Genomic DNA, 10,281 nt, shown 5'->3' on the forward strand with positions numbered 1-10,281 from the left:
AGTTACCTTGGATAACTTTTATACTAAAATAGTGGAATTCCTATGTAGAAGGTGGGATAACTAATCCCATGGAATATCTCACCTCATGAGATATACTAGAATATCCCACCGTTGTACCAAACGGAACCTTAATAATTAAAATATGAATAATTAAAATTCAAACTTGAAAAATAAACGCACTTAATATCTCAAAACTAAATAATTAAAATTCAAACCTTCCTTAAAAGTATAAATAATGATGCCTAACTAGACTTGGAAAATATGCCGCCGCACATGAAGGGATTGCCAATCCCAAAAAAGGAAGCACTTTCGTGTCACCGACAAAATTTAATTAATGTAAAAACTATACTGTTTCCTTTAAGTTTTGGTTCATGCCTGATTTGACGATTAATTGTTCCACCAATTGAAATAATTCAGAATGCATGATTTCTTCCTATAATATTTCTCAATTGCATCTTTCTTTCTCTAATCTTTTACATTGAAAGGATTATTCCAAGCTTTGTAATATCTAGAAAAAAGTCTTTTCCTACAACATAATCTCCTACTTCTCTCCATTGTTACTTTCTCTTATCCCAAAACAATAACAATGGCTAGAAAGATCGCGATCTTTGTGGTGTTGTGCATGGTTGCACTAGCTGCAAACCGCGCATATGCCCTAACCTGCACTGATGTTTATACTTATTTGGATGATTGCGAACCTTACCTTACAAATCCAGACCATGAGCATGAAGGTGATCTGCCGAAGTGTTGTGACGGCGTTAGACAATTAGAGGTCACTGTCACCACCACAATAGATCGTCAGACTGCATGTACTTGCCTGAAATCTGCTGGTGATACTTTTATAGGAATTGATTGGTTCAAAGCTGCTCTACTCCCTAGCTTATGTGGTGTCACTCTTCCTTACACTATTAGTGCTGACTTCGACTGCACCAAGTACTTCACTTTCCTTCTCTCTTATCTGCTACTCCTTCAGTTTCAATTTATACCTCTTGCTTTCCATTTTAATCTATTTCAAAATGAATGTCTCTTTTTATCTTTAACAACTTTTTAGCATATTTAAGACTATAAGATTCGAAGACATTTTGGTATATTATATATATCTTTACTTTAAGACTAAAAGATTTATTAGCTTTCTTATTTTTCTTAAACTTTGTGTCAATCCAAAATAAGACACATAAAGCGAAACAGAGCAAATAGTTTTATTACACTAATAGTATTACTTCTGTGCTAATTCGCTTGTTCACGTTTGTTTCAGCACATTAAGAGAAGAGTATTTAAATTAATTTGAGTGTTAACGATCACGTACTGCGGCCATATTATGAGACGGGACTAATTAAGGATCAATATTGAATAATGAAATATTGGAATGAACTAAATGATGGATGATAATTAACTTTTTTAGAAGCCCCCTGGATATTTTACTAACGTGATTTGTAGATCTTACAATTAGTATACTTATTAATTAAACCACCAATGATGCGGTTAAGCTAGTATAAATTATAAATTTGTCTTAAAAAATTAATTGGTAGTATAAATTATAGATCTTACAACTAGTATACTTATTAATTAAACAGCATCAGTTTTATAGTTAATATTTTATACCACCAATGATGCGGTTAAGCTATTGGCTATTGTCTCACACGTGAGCAAAGGGTTTCTATAATGGATGAAGTAACACTAATAAACAAATACCATGTCAATGTTTGTATAATATTGATTTGCACTTGTTCCATTTAGTGCCCAAGGCATTTCGTATTCTCTTAAGGTTCGAGAAAGGGCGCATTCCAAGAGGTGTGATGTAGATAGAATTACTCTAATGCAAGTTTTAATGGTTGCTTCTACGACTCAAACTCATGACCTACAGATCACACAGAGACAATTTTACTGTTGCTCCAACGCTCCCTTCTACTTGTTCCACTTATGATATGACAGTTAAAGTTTTATATTAATTTGCATTTGTTGGATTTTGTGATGCAGGGTCATATAAGGATGATGAACTATCAATCGAATTTACAACCGCACAATTTGGTAGTATGCAATAATGAGAAGAATAAGATGAGATTATAGTCTTAAATCTGACTAATGGATCCCTTTTGTATTTTTTACAAGTTGTTGTCTTTCTTTTTTCTTGTTTTTCCTTTTTTCTTTTTTGTGTGTGTCGCTTTTTGAGTCTTTGACAAATCTTGTCCCATTCTGTGTAATAATTAAGCGGTTGTATTACAATTTCAACTTAATAAAACTAAGTCATCTATCAGTATATGCTTCTTTTCTCACCATTCTCATTTATTTTCAAATTCATCTGATGGAAATAAAAATAGATAAATCAAAATTTCAAGGCAATAGCCCCTCTAATTTGAAACTATCATCTTTTTTATTACTAATTTTTATGATTAAACCTTAACTTAGATTGAAGAACCCAATAGAAAATCCAAATAGTTGTAAAAGGCGGAGAAAAAGATATATAATTATACGAGAATATTATGAAAATCTTTCAATGCTCCAGCTTTCGGTCAACTCAAATGACATTTAACACGACAGAAAATAGTACATTAGACGTTAGCTCAATGCCCTCCTAGACACAAAGTCCGGAACCAAAATGTGGTTCTTTTGGACTTAAAGTATACAAATAGATGGTAAAAAAAAGTTACATTTTTTATATATAGTGTCACAATACCTGGCGCTATACATTGACAGTAACGACACCGTTAATGTATAGCGTCAGGTATTGTGGCGATATACTGTAAAATCTGACACGCCCAGGTATATCGCCACAATACCTGGCGCTATACATACATCATTAATGTATAGCGTCGGGTATTGTGGCGCTATACATACATTTTTAAACCCTTCGTCTTCTTCATCGATTCATCCTCCATTATTTTAACCTTCCCCTCTCTTCTTGGTCCCCCACCCCATACCCGCTTCTGCCCTCATTTTAAACATAAAATTTTTTTTTGGGTCCCCCGACACATAAAACTTGAAGAACGTAGATCCCACATTCGAGTAGAGCTTCGTGTTATTGTTGATTCACACTTTCGGAGTCAAAATTTCAATCTTTTTGCTTTTCGAAAATTCTAAATCGAGGTATTTCGATTTATTTTAAGTTGAAACATTTATAATAATGCATATTATTTGATTTGTATGTTTTCTATTTCGGTTTGTGTTTTTTTCGAAACTAGCATGTTAAATTTATCCAGATTTAATATTAGTGTTTTCTACAAAAAATATAAATTTGTAAAATAAATTTGTCTGTTAATATCCTGATTTATATATATGTATTTTCATGTCATTTTGTGTTTTATTTGCAATTAAATTTATTTGTTGTTTATGGTTAGTTTAGAATATTTTTTAGCGTAGTAAAATCTAGACCTTTTTAGCGTAGTAAAATTTAGAGCCTTGTAGCGTAGTAATGTGTAGTATTTTAGCATAGAATTTCTTTTGTTTAAGTATCTTATACTAGTTGTTGAAAGTGCAAACTTTGTACAATTAAGTTAATAATTGTATAAAAATCCCCATATATATATATATATAATTTGTACAATTAAGTTATTAAAAATATGAATTTAAATTATAATAAAAACACATAATTATTAATGATAGTTTGGTGTCACTGGTTCGCCGGGAACCTTATAAAACTGGTTCATACATATATATATATATAATTTGTACAATTAAGTTATTAAAAAATATGAATTTAAATTATAATAAAAACACATAATTATTAATGATAGTTTGGTGTCACTAGTCCTCAAAATATCGAGCCCTGAACCCATATATATATATATATATATATATATATCAAAATATCGAGTCCTGAACCCATCCATATATATATATATATAATTTGTACAATTAAGTTATTAAAAAATATGAATTTAAATTATAATAAAAATACATAATTATTAATGATAGTTTGGTGTCACTGGTCCTCAAAATATCGAGCCCTGAACCCATATATATATATATATATATATGATGAAAAACACAAGTCATAATGTGATGAAATTCCATAATGGATGTTTTCAATTAGGTGATGACTACTGGATGGGCCACTTGTAAAATTCATATCCGGCCGGTACCCCTATTAAATATATGAGCGTTAATACAAATTCAATACGCCAAAAATATACATAATTAACACAAATGAAAATTGAAGTTTACCACTCGTCTTGTGAATTATGAAAATCAGAGTATAAATTATTTTCTCGCTGCTCATTCGCCGGCGGTGATAAGTTTAAATCAAGGAAAACTCTTTCATATGGAACCTGTCCAGCAAAACTACTCCAGAATAACCACCCGATGACTGGGGGTTATCTCTACTACGCACAACCTCGTTTTTTGGAACGGCTTCAACCTTCACGTACATCTCCAACATTGTGATTACAAGAAATTCCCGGCATTCGTCCGGAGTCCTCAGAAAATCACTCAAAGTTTCATCATCGTCGATGTTAAACTCCGAGTAAAAAGCAACCCCTTGCGGAGTGACGGAATACAGATATCTTCCAGTTACTTTAAGTATCACTGAACGTTTCCTCACACTCATTTTTTTGCATAACAACGATATCAATTTATCGTACTCTATTATAAGTGGCAATTTAACATGACACTGAGCAGGTAAACTGTAGCCCACAGAGTTATTCTCCATCACAACCTCACCCCCCCCAATATAATGAAACTCTTATTTTATGCTCTTCAGACATAATGAAAAAATGTTGGAGAATTTAACAACAATAAACGTTTCAACAAGAGTTAAAATTTTTTTTGAATGAATTTATATACAATTCTAACCTCTTTATATAGGAAATGGCTAGCCGATTTTTTTTTTAATATATATATAGCGCCCAAAAAGTTGGCACTATATGCTTTTGAATTATTGAAGTCAGCAATTGTTGGTGGGGCCAGGAAAAAGGAGTATAGCGCCACAATGTATAGCGCCGGTTATTGTGGCGTTATACCTGGGCGTGTCAGATTTTACAGTATAGTACCACAATACCTGGCGCTATACATTAACGGAGTCGTTACTGTTAATGTATAGCGCCAGATATTATGGCGCTATATATAAAAATGTAATTTTCTTTCCACCTATTTATATATTTTGAGTCCAAAAAAACCACAATTGGGTTCCAGACTCCTAGACACACAATACTAAGTAATTTAAGCTAACCCACGTTACTGACTAACGGTGGGTAATATATTTCAATTAGAAATGCATTATTGGTGAATGATCAAAAGTATATATCTCAAAAAGGTTAAAGCATTTTACTCCAAAGTTAGTATACAAATATTTGATAACATTACCTTTTTTCAAGAGGTTAGTAATCTACCTCTTTCTTATCGAAATTGGGGGCAGAACAAAAAGCAGGCCAAGTTCCATTATTCACTACTAGAAATTCGGTAAATACTGATCAGTAAAATCGACCAATTTTGGTCGGTTATAGTTAATTATCGATCAAAACCCGTCCAAATACACTTGGTCGCTATTTTGATGGTCATTTTAATATACCAATCAAGGTTGGTCAGTATGTTAAAACGACCATTTGAAGAATTTAAAACATCTACCGACCAACTTTGGTTGGAAACATATTTTAATAAATTTAATTTGGTCAGTAAATGAAAATATATATTTTTTAAAAAAAATTAAAACTTAGCAATACCGACCAAAGTTGGTCGGTAATGTTGAATTCTGGGAATTCCTTGTTCATTAACCGACCAACTTTAATCGGTAATTGTAAATTTCTTTTAGTGATTACCGACCAACTTTGGTCGGTAATTTGCAGAAAAATATTTATTTTTACTAGAAACCAACCAGCTTTGGTCGGTTTTTTGGGTTTTAAATTTGGCATAAAATGTCTGTTTTTGCAGCTACATCACCTGCCAGCATACCAATACACCTAATAGCAACATAAAACAACAACAACAACACAACAACAATCAATAAATGCATTAAAACTAACAAATTAAAGTTTCAATTGAACATAAAAATCCAAAATCAAGTTAAAACTTATTACAACTAGTTCAAACGGTCTATTTGTCTAGTTCAAAGTATATAAAAGTCAAGGAGTATTTTATACAACATCATCATCACCGTCTGATAAACTTTCATCTACAAGACAGTATATAGAAAGGTCTTGTGGAGTACGGGAAGAACGATCATGGAGAGGACGGGAGAAATGATCACGGGGAAGACGGGAGGAACGATCACGTGCAGGTCGAGCCTCTAGCGATGACTCACGAGACCGGGGCAACAGAAAAGCTCCAGTGATATGAGAGTTCTAATCTGAGCTTGCATGCCAAGGAATTGAGCATCTCTAACCCTTTCTCTATCCTTGGCCGCTTCTAGCGCGGATGTAAGCTTTGTCACAGTCTCCCGCATAGCGGAGAGGCTATCCCAATTAAGTTGCTCGCCTTGCGAGGAAGTCCCTATTCCTTGCATTCCATACTTATAGCGATGGAACTTTTTTGTAGGAAGCCCGTATACCTTCCCCCATTTTGGACCGCAAGCAGACTCCATCCATATTCTTTCAGCATCCTCGTCCAAAGGTTGGGTTGGTTCATCCGATTCACCAGCTGGCTGAGTGCGGATGAATTCCTTCACGTTAGTTTGGTATTGACACTATACAAAAATTTAAATTGAATTAGTATTTCAAAATATATATAAAATTAAATTAAAATACTTAAAGAAAAGTGAAAGCTCACATATACAGTCGAGGCCTGGTCCTTGACCCACCTTTCTTGATCAGTCTCTTTCTTCTTCTTTACAATATGCATCTCCTTGAATAGCTCATCATGGTTTATTGGACACCCTAACTTCTTTACCTGAAAATAAATTAATTTAGTTAATAAACAGAATAGATATACTTTGAAAATTAAAATAATTTAAGCAATTACGTACCAATCTTCTTTTTATTGTCCCTAGGTTGATCGCACCTCCAGTGTGCAAGGAGCCTCCCTTCTCAGATGCACGAGCTTTCTTTCCTTTTTCGCTCTTCTGGAAGAACTTTGCGGTAAGTCATTGCCTTTGCAAATCATCCCATAAATTTTGAAGTTACCAGTCAGGCTTCTTGTTCTTCTTTCTAGCATCGGAGAAAGCATCGACAATCTCTTGCGAGCTTTATGATAAAAATTTGCAGCCACTTTCATGCTATAGCGGTGTTCTCATACACATTTTCTCTGTATTTAAAAATTTAATTATAATATGAAAATATCATAAATATAAATTATTAAACTGCTTAAAAGAACATTTCTACCTTAAATTGATTGAAAATTTGCTCCTTCAGCGAGAATGAGAAATTAGTCCAAGTTGCATATGGGCCATTGTAGACATGTGATTTTTGACCCTTCCCAAGATTTTTTATATTTTAGCATATAAATATTTAATTTAGGCATAATATCACTATTTCAACTAATTTCGACTCTTTTACTTTATTTTATTACAAGAATATGAAAACTACAAAAAATAGTTTCATTAATGTTTTGCAGTTATTTTTTAATCTTGAAAAATACCAAAAATAGTTTTGTTTTAACGGTCAGTCTTATTTTAATAGTTATTTTACTTAAGAAAGATTAATTAATAAATGAGATCGTATTTTTAGTTTCGTTCGCGAGGAAAGAATAAAATTTGGGCTCAAGCGACCCATTTTTAGGCCTAATTTTCGGACCTAGCCCATAATTCTCAAGGCCATAAATTCTAGGCACATACCCCTTAACCTAAAAAACCCTACAAAAACTAACCTAGACTCTAATATAAAGGGGACTCTAAGACCTAGACTTTTGGAGCGATCCGCCGTTCTTCTTCTAGATTTGGACGGACATATACAAAAAAGGAAAATCTGAAGAAGAAGCAGCAGATCTCCAAAAAAAGAACCTCCTGAGATGCTCCTTTTTCTTTAACAAAATGAATAACGCCTAAGAGACATAAGAGATCAGCAGCGGACCTAAGGGATCAGCGAAAAAACATGAAAAAATGAGAGAAACAATCAGGCTAAGCTTATAAACTGGTCAATCTGGCTTATAAGTACTTTTTGGCTTATCTATGCGTTTGGTAAAATAAAAAGTGCTTATAAGCCAAAAACCATAAGTTGGCCTACCCAACTTATCAAATTTCAGCTTATAAGCTCTTTAAGTTTGATCAAAATATTTACTATTCTATCCCTAAAATACTTTTTTTTTAAAACGAAACTCTACGTATAGTACTCTATCCTAGTTCTTCATAAAACCTAAACATATGTTGCCTCTCTAGCCGTGCCATTGCTTCCTTCGTTACGTACTTCTTTCATTCTTCTCTGTAACTATCAGATAAATTTTAGGTAATTTGTCCCTTTCATCCCATCTGTTTTAAACTTTACCGAGTATTTGTTGCTTGTCAAATTTATGTTTCTCGGGCAGTGTTTTGCTGCATGTATAACAGGCCAACCTTTCTCTTTTAAGCATGAGTTTTCTTGTCTTCTTACTTTTGTGCACATAGAGATAACATTATTATATATATTCAGAGGATGTATACGAAAGGATTGATTAAAAAGTACTCATGTCAAATTTAATTATCAAATCATCCCTTAAAGAGTTGAGATTTGAGAATACAATTGTCATGCCTTTTTGTATAACTGATGGAGCAGTATTTGTATCCTTCTTTAGTTCACATTCTTCATAACTTTTTGTACAATGCATATAGCCGTGTCCGTCCCCCAACTCCCACTTATATATATTAGTAAAGTAATATAATAATATGTCTATCTCTATCAAGATATGTTTTTATTCTCCTATGTGCTTCTAGACTAAGTTATGCCTGGTATTTATGTAAGATATATAGCTCAATATTCTATCTTTTTAATAGCATCAGTATTGTAACGACCCGACCGGTCGTTTTGAACTTTTACACTTTGATCATCATTTCTCAGACATGACTTACCCCGTGTGATGTATTATGACTTATGTTAATCGTTGATTTTGGTTTTCAGGGTAATCAGAATGAATTTGGAAGAAACAGTTCTCAATTGAAGTTTGAAATTTGAAAGGATTGACCAAGATTTGATTTATTTGTATATGATCTCGGATCGGAATTTTTATGATTTGGTTATCTTTGTTAGGTGATTTGGGACTTAGGAGCGTGATCGGAATGCATTTTGGAAGTTCGTGGATGGTTTAGGCTTGAATTGGCGAAATTGAGATTTCGGCATTTTTCGGTTGATAGGTGGGATTTTGATATAGACGTCGGAATGAAATTATGAAAGTTGCAGTAGTTCCTTTGTGTCATTTGGGATGTGAGTGCAAACTTTCAGATCATTCGGACGTGGTTTGGTTGGATTTTTTGATCAAAAGCATAATTTGAAAGATTTTAGAAAGTTTGGCTTGAATCCGATGTGTTTTAGGTGATTTGATATTGTTTGAGGTGTTTTGATGATTGGAACAAGTTTGAATAAGGTTTTAGGATATGTTGGTGCCTTTGGTTGAGGTCCCGGGGGCCTCGGGTGAGTTTCGGGTGGTTAATCGAATCGTTTGAAGTTGAAAAAATTGCAGAAAATTGCAGGTTCGGCTGTTGCAGGATTTTGCCCTTCGCGATTACGTAGGGAGTCACGCAATCGCGTAGAAGGATTTGAGGAGGCTGTCCAGGTTGTTCTTCGCGTTCGTGTAGATAGGGTTGCGATCGTGTATGTGTATGTTTCTGTGAATCGCGGTTGCATGGTCTCATTCGCAATCGCATAGTTGTAAGACTTTGGGCATCGCGTTCGCGTGAGTATATACGCGATCGCGTAGAGTGAATTTTGGGAGATGAGTATTTGTGCTTCGCGATCACGAAGGATTTCCAGTGATCGCGATTAAGTAAAAGTCAGAGCTGGGCAGAACGTTTTAAAAGATCATTTTACGCAAATTTGAGGCTAAGTTCCTCAATTGTTGGTCAATTTTGAAGCTTTTTGAAGAGGATTGAAGAGGGATTAAAGGGGAATCACTTGGAGGTAAGATTTTTGAACTCAATGCTCAATTATATTGTGAATTCCACCCAGAAAATCATTAAAACTAAGCCTAAAATTGAAGAATTAGGGCTTGAGAAATTGAACTTTTGATTTGAGATTTGAAGGACCATTTGGGGTCGGATTTGAGAACTTTTGATATGTATGAACTCGTGGGGAGATAAGAGATCTATTGATGTGAAAATTTCTGAACTTCGAGAAGTGGGCCCGGGGCTCGGGTTTTGGCCAATTTCGGGATTCTTGGTATTTTTCGATTGTTTTCGCTTGGGCTTTGTTCCCCTAGCATATTTTGATGTTCTCGTTCTGATTTTGGATT

The 10,281-nt window shown here is 33.9% G+C and overlaps 1 long non-coding RNA gene across 1 annotated transcript; it reads left to right on the forward strand.

Moving 5' to 3' along the window:
* Positions 1–379: 379 nt before the first annotated feature.
* On the forward strand, positions 380–2,257 carry LOC107760116 (uncharacterized). Its single transcript, XR_012695916.1, has 2 exons — positions 380–933; positions 1,978–2,257. It is a non-coding gene; the product is annotated as an uncharacterized LOC107760116 (long non-coding RNA).
* Positions 2,258–10,281: the final 8,024 nt, after the last annotated feature.

Source organism: Nicotiana tabacum, chromosome 10, assembly GCF_000715075.1.
Source record: "Nicotiana tabacum cultivar K326 chromosome 10, ASM71507v2, whole genome shotgun sequence".
NCBI classification, from domain to species: domain Eukaryota; kingdom Viridiplantae; phylum Streptophyta; class Magnoliopsida; order Solanales; family Solanaceae; genus Nicotiana; species Nicotiana tabacum.